At 39.3% G+C, this 16,100-nt stretch overlaps 1 non-coding gene across 1 annotated transcript; it reads left to right on the top strand.

Moving 5' to 3' along the window:
* The first annotated feature begins 7,328 nt into the window (after nt 1–7,328).
* LOC114090701 (U6 spliceosomal RNA) lies at nt 7,329–7,434 on the top strand. The gene has a single exon (XR_003582398.1). It is a non-coding gene; the product is annotated as a U6 spliceosomal RNA (small nuclear RNA).
* Nucleotides 7,435–16,100: the final 8,666 nt, after the last annotated feature.

The raw sequence follows: 16,100 nt of genomic DNA, 5'->3' as shown, positions 1-16,100 counted from the left end.
GCACTAAATGAACCAAATGTACAAAGTTGGGTTTTCTGTTTAAATAAATAAGCAACCATTTGACATCTGGTGAAAATATCTACGCAGCACCCTTTGTTCTCTTTAGCTTACGTTGATGAGGTTTTAAAGTTGAGAAACTGCCCTGTTAGGAAAGGAAGCACATAAAGAAACATGACTATTAGTTTTCCTTTGCTGCAAATGTCTGAGAATTTCACATCTAGAGTCTGTAGTTATTATAGGGTTTGGCGTGTGGGTGGCTGAAAATATGGTACTTGGCCTTTTGGTGCCAAACTTTCACGCAGCTTCAGCTGTCTGTATACAAAAGACATGGCAGAATGTGTTGCTTTACTTTTAATATTCGGAATTGTTCACCGTGCCAGTGGAATAGTGAATATGTGGATGGTACTGTTGATCTTGGAGCCTGCCAGTCTCATAGAATCTTAATTGATGAAGATGCTGTTAGGAACAGAGTGAGCATGTGGGTGGGGGATGGCTTAGTGAGAATCTGCAAATCAGAAAATGCTGCCCTGGGTGCCATTTCCTTTTGAATCCCCTTCTTACCCTCCACACCCAAGTTTCTATTTCTTCCCACTCTCCTGCCTGAAATTAATGTCTTTGGTTTGCTTTCTTTCCTGATTTGCATGAAAGTAGAAATTAAGTACCTCAAAGACTCCACGTAGACATTCTTCAGTTGAAATTTCTTGGCATTTTGTTAGGTTTGGGGATGTGAGAAAAGTGGTAGTTCTCTGGGCCATCATCACTGGAAGTCTGACATCGTAGAGACCTTGAACTTGCAGTGAACCATGCACCATGATGTCTCTTTGCATTTCTGACCCCCCCACCCAGTTTTTTTCTTCTCCTTCTCATAATTTTCTTCTAGTTCTATTCATTTTCTGTATTTCTATCTAGTTAAAATGGAAAGCCATTGAAGTCATACCTATCCAGGATATTGGGAAGAATGATTGGATGATGATACTGTATTATAATTGTAGAGAAGTTGTGAAAATAATCTCTGGAGAGTTTTAAAAATAGTGTTGATAATGATTTGCTGGGATAAAGTAATGTGCAGTTTTCTCTTACAGCTGGGACCTGGGCTACAGCCACTTGAACTATGGATATAACACACATCATGGTCCTCACATCAAAGGTGATTTCCATCTATGGATTCCAACCAAGAAAAAATCAAGGACAGTGTCCTCTTCATTTCTTGGTTGTATTCATAAGCCTTCTTTCCCTTGATTAGCTTGCCTTTTTTGCTTTTGTAAGTTTTATCTGGAGTGGATCTAGTCCAGTGATTAGGAGGAAGGACAATTGTACAGTGAAAGAAAGAACTTCATGTAGTTTCCGTATGTACACTTGCCTGTCCCTCATTCTCCATGGGGAATTGGCTCCAAGAACTGCCCTCACCCTTGTAAAGATACCCAGATCTGCTGATGCTCAATTTCCTTATATAAAATGGCAGAGTATTTACATACACCTACACACATTCTCTTATATATTTTAAATCAGCTCTAGATTACTTATAACAACTAATACAATGTAAATGGAATGTAAATAGCCATTATACTATGTTGTATAGAGAATAATGACAAAAATGTCTATTTATGTTCATCACATGTGCAGTTTTTTTTTTCAAATAGTTTTAGTCTGTGGTTGCTTGAACCTGTGAATGCAGAACTCCCAGAAACAGTGAGTCAATTGCAGATGAATATCTCCTATGGAACTGCCCATTGGGCACTGGATCAGGCTGGGGATTTGATGAGAAATGAAACAGGTTCTTTTCTCCTAAGATGCTCGCTGTTCACTGGTGGCAAGAGAAGCTACATGATTTGTGAGGCTCTGTGCAAAAGGAAAACACTGAGCTTCTAGTTTAAAAGTCATTAAGAATTTTAATATTTGATAGCAGAGCACTAAATCAAGTGAGGGGCCCTTCTGTGTGTGGGGCTCTGGGAAACTGCAAAATTCACACACCTGCAAGGCTGGCCCAGCTGGGGAGAGAGACAGATGCACATGAATGGATCTGAGGCTGGGGAACAGCCCAGAGAGCACGTAGGAATTCTCTTGATGACACCAGTAAGAGAGTGGTTCCCTGCCCCAAGAAGGGAGGAGCAGCTTCCCTCTCAGAGATACCCCATCTGCCCTCTGGGTCACTATGGGTTTCAGAAAAACATCTCTCTCATTTTTTCTCTTCCTCCAATAGTTTTGTCTTTCCAGAATAAAAAAATATATTTTAATATTCAAATCCCTCCTGTTCTGTAAAAACATCATCATAAAAAAACTAACAAACAACAAAATTAATATTTTTTAAAAGTCAGGAAAATGAAGATAATGCAAGCATAGGAAGAGTAAATAAGAACAATATTAGCGTAATGATATAACATACATCTAGATCTTTTGTATTTACTAGAGGTTGGCTGCTGCAAATTTTGTGTTTTTTTTAAAATTATGATGAAATAGATGCAACATAAAATTTGCAATTTTACTCATGGTCAAGTGTACACTGATATTAAGTACATTTACAGGGCTGTGCACCCTCACCACCACCTTCGACCTCCACATCCCTTTTCATCTTGTAAAACTGACTCTCTGTCCCCATTAACAACTCCTGGTTTCTTCTTCCTCCCAAGCCCCTGGAAGCTACCTTTCTACTTTATATTTCTATGAATTTGTCTTTTGTACCTTTTGTAACAGGAATATTATACAGTCTTTATCTTTGCTTGTCTGGCTTATTCCTCTTAGCATAATGTCCTCAGAGTTCATCAATATTGTGATATATATTGGAATTTCCTTCTTTTATGGCTGAAAAAATACTCCATTGCAGGTATGCAGCAAAATGTGGTTTATCCATTCGTCCATTGGTGGACACTGGTTTGTCCCCTCTTTTGTCTAGGATGAATAATGCTGCTACGAACCTGGGGGTATAAATATCTGTTTGAGTCCCTGCTTTCAGTTCATTGGGTTATACATCCAGCAGTGGAATTACTGGATCACATAGTGGTTCTATGTTTAATTTTTAAAGAAACAGTACATTTAGCCTAGAGGTTTCTAGCAACCATTGCAAAGAAGGAAACAATAAATTATGTGATTTACAACACCCCTGGGGTAAACACAGATCGTTTGTGAACCTAGAGAAAACTTCCTTCCTTGGATACTCATAAGGAAGGTACAAAGTAATGTATTGATTGACAATATCTATAGCAGCCTTCTGGTGGAAATGACGGTGTACTTCCTGATGCTGCTCAGTGCCACTAAGGGCACAATGCCAAAACAATTCAGGGAATGCAGAAAATATGGCCCAGGCTTGGAGTGGCCCTGAGTCCTCATAGAATGGAAATTCAGGAGAAGAAGATGCTTAGCTAGGAAGAGGGAAATTAAGAAACACATCCAAGGCAGGAAAGGAGTTTTCCTTAAGAAAGCATTCTTAGCACTTTGCAATTTAGAAGGGAACATTTTTTTTTTTTCCAGGATAAACTCTTTTTGTCTCTCTGTAGCAAACCATATTGCTGATTAACCACTGCTTCCATAAACTTCAAGTGGGCCATTCAGGCTGCCTTACTGCTGCTTAATGTCGTATATGGAGCTTGCTCTTCCTGCAGTGCCTACCTAGTGTTTTGTTTTTATTAGAAATTCACCTCGCCTTGTCTGTAGAGGGGAAAGAAAAGGGAAATTATACCCCTGAGCTCGACAAGCCCATAAAATGGCAGAGATGCCTGAAGAAGACTGCCCTGAAGCCCCAGCCCTTGCTGCCTGTGCTGTAATGAAATGCATGACTACAGCAGATAATAATAATCGCAGCAATGGCTCGTTACAGCTCCCGGATGATTTGGTGCCGTCAGGAGTAACGCTATCCCCTGACATCCCAGGAGGCGAACAGCATCAGTGACTGTGGGCCCTGATTGGGGCAGTGAAATATTGCTGGCAAAAATTAAAAGGTCCCCGTGTCAAAATAATTCATGATATGCATATCTTCCATTCTGATGAAACGGCTGATATCCGGATTAGCAAGATAATAAAACTGATCAGGCTACAGTTAAACAATTTAAGTTGGAGAGCTGTTCATTTTGTAGGTGTCACTTGTCAGATCAAGGGGTCAAAGCAGAATGAAAGGCTCTCCCCGGTAACCTTCCGATGATGTGGATCTGGAGTGTTCTTCATGATTTGTCCAAAGTTTTCATCATCGGGCTGCCGACTAGCATTACCGCAGCAGGCTGTATTCTGACATTCAAATCCCCGGAATGACAGGCTATTAGGAGAGGAGAACTGGCTCCTCATACATTAAGCACCATTTCTCTGACCTGTAATGTGAACTGATAGTGATATTGTAATTGAGTGAGTCTGAAAAAAAAAAAAAAAAGGAGGGGGGAGTCTTTATTAAAACATGGGAGTAGAAAGGAAAGCATTTATATTTCTCATGATTTGTGGGTTTGTAAAATAAGCTTTTTGGTGATGATTTACTTTCTGTTTCTGCATGGCTGGGGGGTGTGCATAGTGTTTATTTGGTGCACCGTTATTTAAGATAACACCAACTCCCTCCCCCCACCAGCTTCCTCTCCACATGCTGAGCAGGCACAGATCCGAAGAGATTTGTTCTATAAAGGACAGTGGCTTTAAAATGAACAAAATGGACCCACGTACAACCCAATGCCAGGACTGCCACTCAGGACATTTGCTGGCTCTGGCTTCATACCCTGCTGCCCCAGGGCCTGAGTTAGCTCTCTTCCTCATGAGCTGAGTCAAAAGGCCTGGGGTGGGGGTTTCGGGGGGTCTTTGGTTATTGGTGTCAGTGACTCCATTGTGGGTCAGTGTCATGCATTACGTGGCTAATTGAATGTGCTTTAATGGGGTCTCAGGTGATTCTGTTCAAGCATCCCAAGAAATACCCCAGTCTAAGGGAGCAATTCAGGCAAATTGCAGAGTTCAAGGGTGACTGTGGAACCACTGAAACAGTGATTTTTTTTTTTGGTGACTACAGAGAAAGTCTTGTGTGTGCTTGTATGTGTATCTGTATGTGTGCACATGTATTGATGCATGCATGCATACACGTATACATGTGTGTATGTGTGTGTGTGTGTGTGTGTGTGTGTGTGTGTGTGTATTTGGGCTCTGCTACTGATTTTGGGGGAGGAATTGCCCAGAAAAAGTTAGAGTATGCACCATATAAGGCATTAGAAAACTGAGGTTCTGGGATGAATTTTAGCACTGACACACTGAGTGATCTTGGGCAAGCTAACCAGCACCTCCATCTATAAGATGGTGAAAATAGTGTCATGGTGCTATGGCGATGCAGAAATGATGTGATGTGCACAGGGCCGTTGTAAACTGCCATGGGAACATAGATACTGCTGTAGGAATAGGACCGACAAATGCTTAACTTTATGTAAGCATTAAAGATTCCTCTACATTTACTGGGTATTATCAGAGGAGCTCTTATTCAGATTCTTCAAAATTTGAGGTCTATTTCTTAAAAATAAACTAAATGAAAGATGGTAACTTTAAACATTTTGAAATAGTTTCACCAGCTTCTAGGTAGTTCCTGCCATTATAATAATCATCTATTTTTCATTTTGTAAAACTTTTTGGGTAAAACCTATACATGCAGAAGAGACATCACAGCTTTCATCAGCTGAAACTAAAATATGTTGCTCTTCTTGTTTTGGGGGGATATTATAACAGGGAGTTTGTAAATATGAAACTCGAGTTAACAACAAGGGACAGTGAAAACAAGAACAGCACGATTTTTGGCTTAAGAAACTGAGTGAATGAAGGATAGCAACATTTTTAGAAATAATGGATGCTGGGAGAAGGGAGAGTTCTGGGGCGGGGGTATAAAAATTGAGTTCTGTTTTGGACATATGAAGTTTGAAATGCCTGTTGTGTGTTTTTCTCTGCTATAAGTTTGAAGATCCTCAAATGATTTACTTTTGTATTCACATAGGAGAAATGTTATAAGTCATCAAGTTATAAATAAATCTTAAGTAGATAAATTACAATGATCATGAAGTTGCTAAAACTCAACAAATATATCAGATACTATTTAAAGCCCCATGAGAAGAGATATGTAAATAGTTCCTTGTATTCTCTTTGTAAGAAAAAAACATTAAAACCAAAATATATAACAGTAGGGTATAGTGAGCATTGTAGACTAGGGTACCCAAAGAATACTTCCTGGAGAACTTAATGGAGAAAGAGGCCAAGGAGTTTTGGATGATGGATGGGAAATATGAGGGTATTCCAGAAGAAGAAAACACCATCCCTGCTTTCAATATGCATCTGAATGAAGACCTACCCAAATTTAAATTTCTGACATAGTGAAATGAAATAATAGAGAAAGAAGTAAAGCCAAATTGAAAAAGTGGACGAATAAGAAATAGCTATGCAGCATGATGTTCATGTAACCCACTTGTGAGTATTGGTACTAGAAAGCTTTTCAAGGTTATAAAAGGCCTGTAAGTCAAGGATAGTCAAATGAAGTCCAGTCACAATTCAATGTGTGAACTCCCTGTTACACACCTAACCAAGCAAATGAAACTTTCAGTTACCAAAGGATTGTGAATGGAGAACACTCCTAGGCACTGACACCAGGATCTCTGTGCCCTGTTGATAAGGATGTGTATGCATAGCCCAGGTGTGGGCACTGAGTACCTCCCTGTCTGGTGACAGGAACAGAAGAACTCAGAGGCAAGTATTTGGGTAAACGTGACAGGCAAATAAGATACTTTGTGTGCCTATCTATTTTTACATTTTTCCAAGGCCACTGTGGTAGCTGCAGAATTCTACTGTCCCCTGAGTTGACCTATACATGAGGTAGATCTGGGTCTGTCTAAGCTACTTATAGCAATGTTGGTATTTTGAGTTATCAGGACAAAGAACTTGTTAGCAGTAGGTGTGAAAGGGTTAATCTGTAACCTGATTTCAGCTTGGGGGTCATTTTAGACAAAAATTAATTTAGGATTACGGGCTCAGTTTCATGTTCTTCACTACATGACCAATGAATATGATCCTTCTGTAATTATATTTGAAAAATAATATATAAAATTAAAAAAAATATTTTTTTTTTATGTTCAGGAAGTATCTTCATTGCCTGTTGTACTTATGTGAACAGGAGAATGAAAACAGGAGGAAGGAATACTGACAATGTCACCTGGTCTTACTATGGCCAAGATGTTCCTATAGGATTCCCTATTACATGATCCAAGTGGCGAATTTCAGAAGTGGTGAGTAATATTGCCATCAGTGCCAGGTGAGTTGAGACTAACAAGCTTCATGACCTGATATACTCTAGTGTTTATTTACAGATAATCTTAATTCCACAAAGAAGTGGAAATAAAGTGCTTGCTTTGCAAGCACACTGACTAAAATTGGAACAATATGAGAAGATTAGCATGGCCCCGGCACAAGAATAACATTCAAATTTGTGAAGTGTTCTCTATTTTTAATTGTCACACTACACCCTATAAATATGTACAATTACTATATGTCAATAAAAAAAACCTTAGTGGCATATGACAACATTTATTTTTACTCATGAAAAAATGGGGAAGTAAAGTTGGGAAAAAAAAAGGAAGGTACTGAACTTCATTGGTCAACTTTCTGGTTGTGTTGAAAATAGAAGAAAATAGAAGAAAACTTTAACTTAAATGTCTTACAAGGACCTGCATACATAATACAATCTTATGTAATGTATAATGTTTCTGTACATTTCAAATGCTCAAATTATTTTTTCATTTCCAAAATAGTGTTATTTGCACCTTACTTTCATTTATTTTCACAAATAAATACAATGCTTAGTTTGGATGTGAAACCTTTAACAAGATAGTCAATGTAGATTAGAAACTTTTTGGTTGTTTTGCTAGAATGTCTATAGCTGATGTATTATAGGTTTAAAACATTTAAGGATTTTCCAGGATGAATAGAAAAATGAAGATCAGCCTAAGAGGACCTAATTTAGTTCCAAGTAGTTTCCCTAAACCAGACACTTGGTTTAATGTGTAATGCATTACACCAGACACTTGGGTGTAATGCTGTTAAAATTTACCTAAGATGAACATTGGTTGACATAATATTCTTTGTCTTTACTTTTATTACCCAATTTATTAGTACCATAGTAGATGAAAGGAAATGCTTGTAAACATTATCCTACAATCATCAGAAAGAGAGACAACTAAAGAAGCGGGTGGGGGAGAGTGAACATGAAGAAGCCAGGGCTGTTTAGGTTTAAAATAGTCCAAGGGATGATATAGCCTGACTTAGTTTCATCAAGATAATTTTTATTCTATTATATGTTGCTGAAAGAACTGGTAACATTTCAAACAAAATAAATGAAGTACCACAGGGCTGCCTTTCTAATAGGAGATATTGTACCTTGGTGGATCAGTGTGGTGAACCCAACAGCCTGCGTTCTGATTCCTGCACCATTACTTAATAGCTATGTGACCTTGGATGGAGCATTTTCATCACTCTATGCTCCCATTTCTCTGTCTGCAAAAAGGGGAACAATGATAAGTATTAATTTTCTCACAGGGTTTTGTGTGTGCAGTAAACTAGTTAGTGCATCAGATCAGACCAGTACTAGCTAATACTATTATTGTTTTCTATTTTCCATTATAGGTTATTACCCTTGTTATCTCTTGGTTTGATAGGACTTTGTTTTTCTTTAGGCATCTACAAGGGAAGGCATTGGCTATTATTTTATGAGTTCGGAGCATTTTCCTTTAATATATTATTAATTGTGCTATTAAACATTTTTTTAAGAAACTGGAATGAAAGAAATTCCCTATAGATAAACTCTAGGAGGGAGTGGAGAAATGGGTGGAAAAGAGGACGACAATCCAGCAGGGGTGGAAGAAGCTGCTTAGGGTTTGGGTTGGAAAGAGACTCCAAAGGGAGCTATCCTGGTCATGATATGTTAGGAATCAGTCCCCTTGGTGCCAGAATCTTGCAGAGCTGCTCCTGGATCCTTCTTCAGGAAAAAGTGCAGTGTATGTACTTGTGGTCCCGTGTCTCACCTCCAGGGGGCGCCACGCTCAGCTCTAGTCATTTGTATCTCAGGCTTTTCTCGGCTCCTTCCTATTTCCTTTCTGAAATACATTGTTTTTACAGCCCATCTAATTTGGGTGTAAGCTTGGCCAGCCTTGTTGTCATTTTAATATATATTATTTCAGTTTTTCACACAATCTGTAATTTATTTTATTGACTTTCTAATAAATAGAGGAGAAAAGCTCTTATTTCCATATGGACTGTGCATTTTGGAGATGCTTCTCATGGCTCAATACTAGAGCAAATCCACTCTGGCTCGTTTTCATCCCTCCCATTTGAGGTTTATGTGTCTCTCCTCTCCTAATTTTTCATTAGAATATAATAATAGTCTGAGGAAAGGGTGATTTGATATGTGATATATTTCATTATGTTCTTATGGTAAGGGTAGCGTCTAAAGTGGGAGAGCATCGCTAATTTTTCGGCACAGTAATTTATTCCGCAGTATTTAAATGTTGTAATTTTCACACGGAGGCACATGCTGCCACATCTATCTTCCCCTGGACCAGTCTGTCTTGCTCTTTCCTTTTCATCTGTTTTGTTTTTGCATATTTTTTTCATAAATTCGACAGATGGCCTCTTGATGAATCCTTGATAATACTGTCATGTAAAGCAGCTAAGACTAGAAATCATCTCACAACAATTTTTCATTGCAAAGGCAAAATTGAACAGAGACAAACATCACTAAGTCCATAACAACAGCCACAAAATATCTACTTCATGTAAATAAAGAAGACAGGCTTGCCTCCTAACGCTTTCGCACAAATGCCAGCGTCCTTTTAAAGTCCTCTGAATATTTTATGTTGTGTTTAGATCCCTCTTCAAGCCGGGGTTGGTTGAGATTTGTGGGTTTTCATATTCTGAACATTTGTACAGCCTCTTTTGCACGTCCTCTCCCTTCTCCCCCAGCCCCTCCTTTTCGGGCTTCATAATTGTGGATCAGGTGAAGTTTGCGTCCCCTCATTTCAAGGTCATGCACCAGTAGGACCATTTTCCTGACTCAGAGGGCACGTAATTTCACAGCCGTGTACTCCTCATTAATCCCCCTGAGTGGGGGCTCGAGAAGTTCCAGATCACAGGTTTGTTTTTGTCTTGTTCTCTGACTCAGTGCTTCACAAAGGGATTAGATTAACCCCTTTGATTGTATTTATATTTTACTGCATCACATTAGAAACAAAGTAATTTCTTTTACCTCCTCCCCCCACGCTGCCCCATTCCATTTCCTGTCCCATATTTTCCCCTCCGTTTAATGAATAGGTTGCAGTTCGTTAAAGAGAGGTTTCTGATAAATACAGGGAATTGTTCATTTATGGGTGGTCATTGCAGCTTTCTTTACTGATACGTGTTTGCACGTGCACACAGGCACACACACATACACGCACACACAATGGAAAGAAATATATACACATACACACAAACACACACACACACTTAATCAGTATATTTTTCTTTCTTTTTCAGAAGCCTGGAAAGTCTCCAGGATTATCTTAGAGATGAAAATTTGTTGTTCAGTGGGGATGTGAACTGAAGTCCCCCAGACTGTAAATTCTGACAGTATTTAAAAATTAGAATGTCCTAAATTAGAGCATTAATGGTTTGTTTCTACCTGCAGTTGGCTTCTAGGATGAGTTGGCACAGGATCTCAAACAAGACTCTTTTCTCATTTTAAAATAGTCCTTCTCTTTGCCTTCCTTTCCCTGTCCTTGTTCCTGGCTCTGATGGCCTCTGTAACCCTTAACAAGCATTTGATGATAATGGGGACCTCTGACAGTTTCTCAGGCTGTGTGACCCCTGCAAGCCTTCTTCGGGGGTCGTGAGAGTTGCTACTCTTCATGGTGGTAGTGATAATAGCTTTCATATACATAGCCAATGCTTTTAAGTATCAGGCACTTCACTGATACTTAATCTGTAAAGTGGGCATGATGGTACCCACTTTACAGATTAGGAAACTGTCCTAAAGTCAAAACTTGTGAGAAGCATTGCAGGTAGCAATGAACCAGGACTCCAGGATTTCACCAAGCATTCTGTCATTCTCCTTCCCCAGCAGAGAAGCTGTTCTCAGACACGAATTTAAAACTAGTAGCTGCTGTTTCAAGTTTATATGGGACAAAACAAAAACTGTACTGCATTTGGGAAGAGGACACATTCCCTCTTTCTCTTTTTTGTCCCTTTGACAATAAACATGGGCTGGAAAATGATCAAGCAAAATTGATGGTCAATTCCAACTTAAAAAGAGAGAGGACATTATACCTGCTCTGGCCCGCTGCCCTCTCTTCAGGAGGCTGTGGAACCCAGGGATAACAGGAGTATCATCTCTGTGTCTGACAGACCAGGGTTGGAATTCTGGCTACTATACAAGTTACTTTACTTCTCAAAGTCTGGGATTGATATAGATTGCTCTGAGGACTGAAAGTGAATGCTTGCAAAGCACTTGACAAGTTCTCTGGTGCAGGTCCTGTTGTTGTTAGAGGGGTTATTTTATGGACCAGCGAAAACACCATGTTTAACTAAGTAATTCTGCTTCTTTACCCAAAAGTCATGAGTTCAGATTTACTGATCCTGCTGTAGCTCAGGGAGAGTGCAGGAGACCCTAAGATGGGCTGAGCATGGGAGGGGTGATATTATACTAGTTAGTGAGGGGTGATTTTATGACAGGTTTACAGAGGCAGAGTGCCTTCAGGATGCAGGTGCAATTTGAAGATTGGCTATTTTGGCAATTTTTGGCCTGGATGAGAAGGATGAAAATGGAACTAGAGCTGTCTTTGGTAGAGAAACAGAATTACTTTTGTTATTTTAAGGTGGAGAATATTTAGCCTCCTTGTCTCTGTCTCATTTCAAAAATGGTGGTGGTCAGGCCTTGTCTTACCTTGTTCCCCTATAGCCTGAGTGACTGTCTTAGTCGGTTCAGGATGCTATTAAGAAAATGTAATAGACTAGGTGGCTTACAAATAGAAACTTATTTCTCACGGTTCTGGAGGCTGGAAAGCCCAAAATGAAGCTGGCAGCCCTGGTGTGTAGCCGACTTCTCATTCTAACCTCACACATTGGAAGTGGTGAGGGGTTTCCCTCAGGCCTCTTTTATAAAGGCACTAATCCCATCCATGAGGGCGCTGCTCCACTGACTTAATCACCCCAAGCCCCACCTCCTAATGCAATCACGTAGGGGTGAGGCTTTCAATGTGGATTTTGTGGGGACATAAACATTCAGATCATAGCAGTGATTGTGACTGATATTTATGTATATTATGTGGGACCCAATTATGTGCAGTTGTGAATATAATGACTTCAAGGCAACTTCAAGGCACTTTTAAAAACATCACTTTTTCACTGATTAGATAGATACCTTTCCTAATATGTTTTTGAATATGGTTGTGTGTATGTACTATTTCATAGTATTTACAAGGTGCTTTGCCCGTGATTAAAAGCAGAAACCTCTTTATTCTCATAACAATTATATGAGGTCAGTACTCTGGTTATCCTGTTGTAAGATGAGGAACTGAGACAGCGAGGCAGTAACTTGCCTAGGTCTCAGCTAGTCAGGGGCCAGGGATGCTGCTCTCTAGGAATCCCATTTCCACATGAAGGCTCAATTCATCAGAGGCATTTGGTGTTCCTTTGGGCTCAGAAACTTCTGATGGTCTCTTTTGGGAGTAACATACAGTTAAAGATGGGATTTCCTTTCTCTTCTTTGCTATATGGAATTTGTTATTTAGGTGCTTGTTTTCTTTGAATGTGCTGATGGATGCTGATTGAATAAACAAATAAATTTAATTACAGACTCAAGTCAAGAGGTGGCTAGAACACACACTCTTGAGACTTCTACAGGGCTGGCTGCATGAGGCATAAGGGGCTCAGCGATGGTGGTTGGTGTGGCAAAAAAGTTGGGAGATAATTAAGTTTGGAGACAATTGGGGAGAATGTTGTACTGTGGATGGTACTCGGCATACTGGCAAGACAAGAAAGTTTTCTAAAATACCAAAAGTTCAGTTTTCTAAAATACCGAGCTTTTCTGTGTCTAGAATATAAAGTTTTCTAAAATACTGAAAGTCTGTTTCACTGCAGAGAGGCCCTAACTAAACTATAAAAGGAGAGGGCACTGGTAGTGAAAATGAAATTCAGAAAGGAAATATAAAATGTAATAGGGAAAGAACTTGAAGGTTCCTATTTTAAAAACTAGCATTCAGTAATGTAACAAACATTTCTTTGAAAATGGCAATATGTGCATCCAATTGTGCTAAATCCTGGGAATACAGCGCATTGCAGGGAAGACACAGTAGGTCCTGACCAAATTCTTCCTTCTTTTAATTCTACTCAACAAACACTGAGTACCTAATAAATAGCACGCACCACACACACGCTCAAATTGAAAACCAAACCCAAGCCCAAACCAAACCAAAAACGCAGATTAAAATAAAATAAAAATTTTCTCTTCGTTTTTTCTGTCTTTGTCTTCCAGCAAATGAAGAGACTGCTTCTTCACAGTATTTGGAGATCTGTGGTCTTGTTCAAGCTTTCCTCAAACTGTACTTTTTGACCACAAGGTTAATATTCAACTCACATTTATCGAGACCAGGTGCTTTTCCCACCAAATTTTCTCTTTAATCAAGATGCACAGTGGGTGTTTTTTAATCCCCCACACCCATGAGAGTGCTGAGGCTGGAAGTGAAAGAGTCGGGATTTGAATCCAGATCTCCTTGCTTGGAATTCAGACCTTCTCCCTCCACAGAAATCACAACTTTGGACAAATCTCCAAAATCTTCGCACTCTTATTTTTTATTTGCTTTATCTGTTAAATGAATTTCTCATTAATTCACATGTTTATTAACTTAACTTAGCTACTACCCTTTTAAAGACAAAGCTTCCTTTTTTATGTTAAATAGGCAATGTTTGTATGTACTTATTAACTTTATCTTTGGGACATGAGATTACAGAAGAAAGGAGGTAGTGAGTGAGTGACTTTTCCATATCATATTTTGGAGTCCTCTTTTTATTAAAAAAAAAAAAAAAGCAAACCCAGAATTCTATTTTCTCCCCAGGTTCTTTGTCACCAAGCAGGGAGAGATGTTTTCTTTGTGTTCTTTGGCCTCAACCTAGGAATTTGATGAATTTTACTGTGTGTGTGTGTGTGTTTTTTTTGTTTAGGCAAGTCATCAAATCTTTTTGTGCCTCTGTTTGAAACATTTTTCTTTTATAATAAAGCCATAGATTTTTGATCAATAACATTTCTGTGAGAAATGACTACTAAACATTTTGGAAGCGATACACATGGCAGAGAACACAAGCTCTGCTGTTGGATGGGAGCCTGCCCTCTACTCTGTGACCCGCGTGGGGACCTGTTAGGCAGAGATCACTGGCCGTATTCATAGGCTGGCCCGATAGCCAGCCTGCTTCATTTATAAATGCACATCTGGGAGGATCATATTTGAAGAAGTTATCTTTTGTAACAGTCATTGTGGTTTCTTTTTTGCCTTTGTTTGGGGTGAGGCAGGGAAAATAGAGCCTATTTTCATAGTCCATTCATGTGACTAATATTACCTTGGAATGGTGTGTGTATTAAAATTCACATCATTCCATTAGCAGGAACTTATTCTGCATTATCTCAATTCCATAGGGGTTGGGTTATTCCATTCATAATTAATTTTTTTTACAATGAATTGCTCTTATATGATTTTGCCTTGTAGAAAAGCATCTCACGCCCTCCTTATTCCTCCCATCCAAATACTCTTGAACCCTCTTTAAAGCTTCTAAGAATCCCCTGCTTCTTAGTGAAAGGCCTGGTGATTTTTCCAACAGGAAGCAAGAAAAAATTCCCACATTCTCTAGCAATTTTGGTACCAGCAGAGGCATCAGCTGTTTGCAGCTGTCCCTTTGGGATCACAAAATCAAACAGTAATATCCCTGATATGGACAAAGCCTGGGCTTCAATTATTCAGCAAGAATCACAGTTGTGCAGGGAAAGCAGCATGCCAAAGTGGACCCAGCACAGGCCTGGGAGCAAGAAACTGCACATTTTAATTTCGATTCTGCCCCTGATGCATTGCACTACTGGGCAAGTCCTGAACCTTTCTGTGTCTAAGCTTTCAGGTGCAAGACCCAGTGGCTGTAGCTCTCAGTCACATTGTGAAGAACACAAGGAGAATTATCTCTCTCTCATGTACCAGGCAGGCAGCCATTGGCTTTCTCTGTGTCCTCTTTCCAGTGGCTCAACCATTAGTCCTGGAACGTTTATTGCCTCCCAAGGTGGAAAACCCTCATCTTTCTCCCTTGGCTGGATAAGCAGGAATGTCACTTTCCTTTTATACCCTCCCAGCCTTAGGAACTAATAGTACCAAATGTCAACCTGCCTGCATGCAAGCACAGAGTGTATGACCTTAGCACAATTGGGGTACAATTTCCCCTAAACAGGAAGGTGAACTGACCCATGTTTAAGTCCCACCTCTATCACTTACCTATTTCTTCCATCTGAAGACACATTTTCACTTGTAGAAAATTGGGATATATTTTATAATAAATAGCATCTTTGTATATTGTTCTAGTTTAAGGTTTAGCATTTTATTTTATTTTTTTACTGGAACATAAAATAATGGTGAGTCTTAAAATTGAAGTCGACTTGGATTCCATGAGATGCTACCATACAGGATCTTTAAATCTCAGTTTTCTTTAGAGAATGGGTGATAATATTGAGGATGGTGGTACAGATTCCTGATGAAGATAGAGTAAGATAAAATATGTGATCAAATCTATTATTGGATAGTAGTTGCCACTCAATGAATGTTTGTTGATGGAATCTTTAAAGTCAAGAGGTGAGGTGATTGAAAGCTACAACTTAACATTTCTTTTTCATTTGTCATGCATAGGTGGGGGCTGTGGTCTTCCAAATAATGTCTGTGTTGACACAAGTCCAGGTTTAACATGTAGCAACATTTTGTCCTCTTCTCTCCCCTTTTAATCCCTTCTTCAGGCCCTTTTCTGATGGTATGAAAAGAATAGAGGAGGAAGAATTTTTTTAAGAAAGCCTCATGGGCATATCACAAATACCAATGTTGACTTCTTTATTTGCATGGTAC

Source organism: Marmota flaviventris, chromosome 15 (assembly GCF_047511675.1).
Source record: "Marmota flaviventris isolate mMarFla1 chromosome 15, mMarFla1.hap1, whole genome shotgun sequence".
Lineage (NCBI taxonomy): Eukaryota > Metazoa > Chordata > Mammalia > Rodentia > Sciuridae > Marmota > Marmota flaviventris.
Note: the sequence above shows the minus strand (reverse complement) of the source record. Positions and strands in the feature narration are given on the sequence as shown.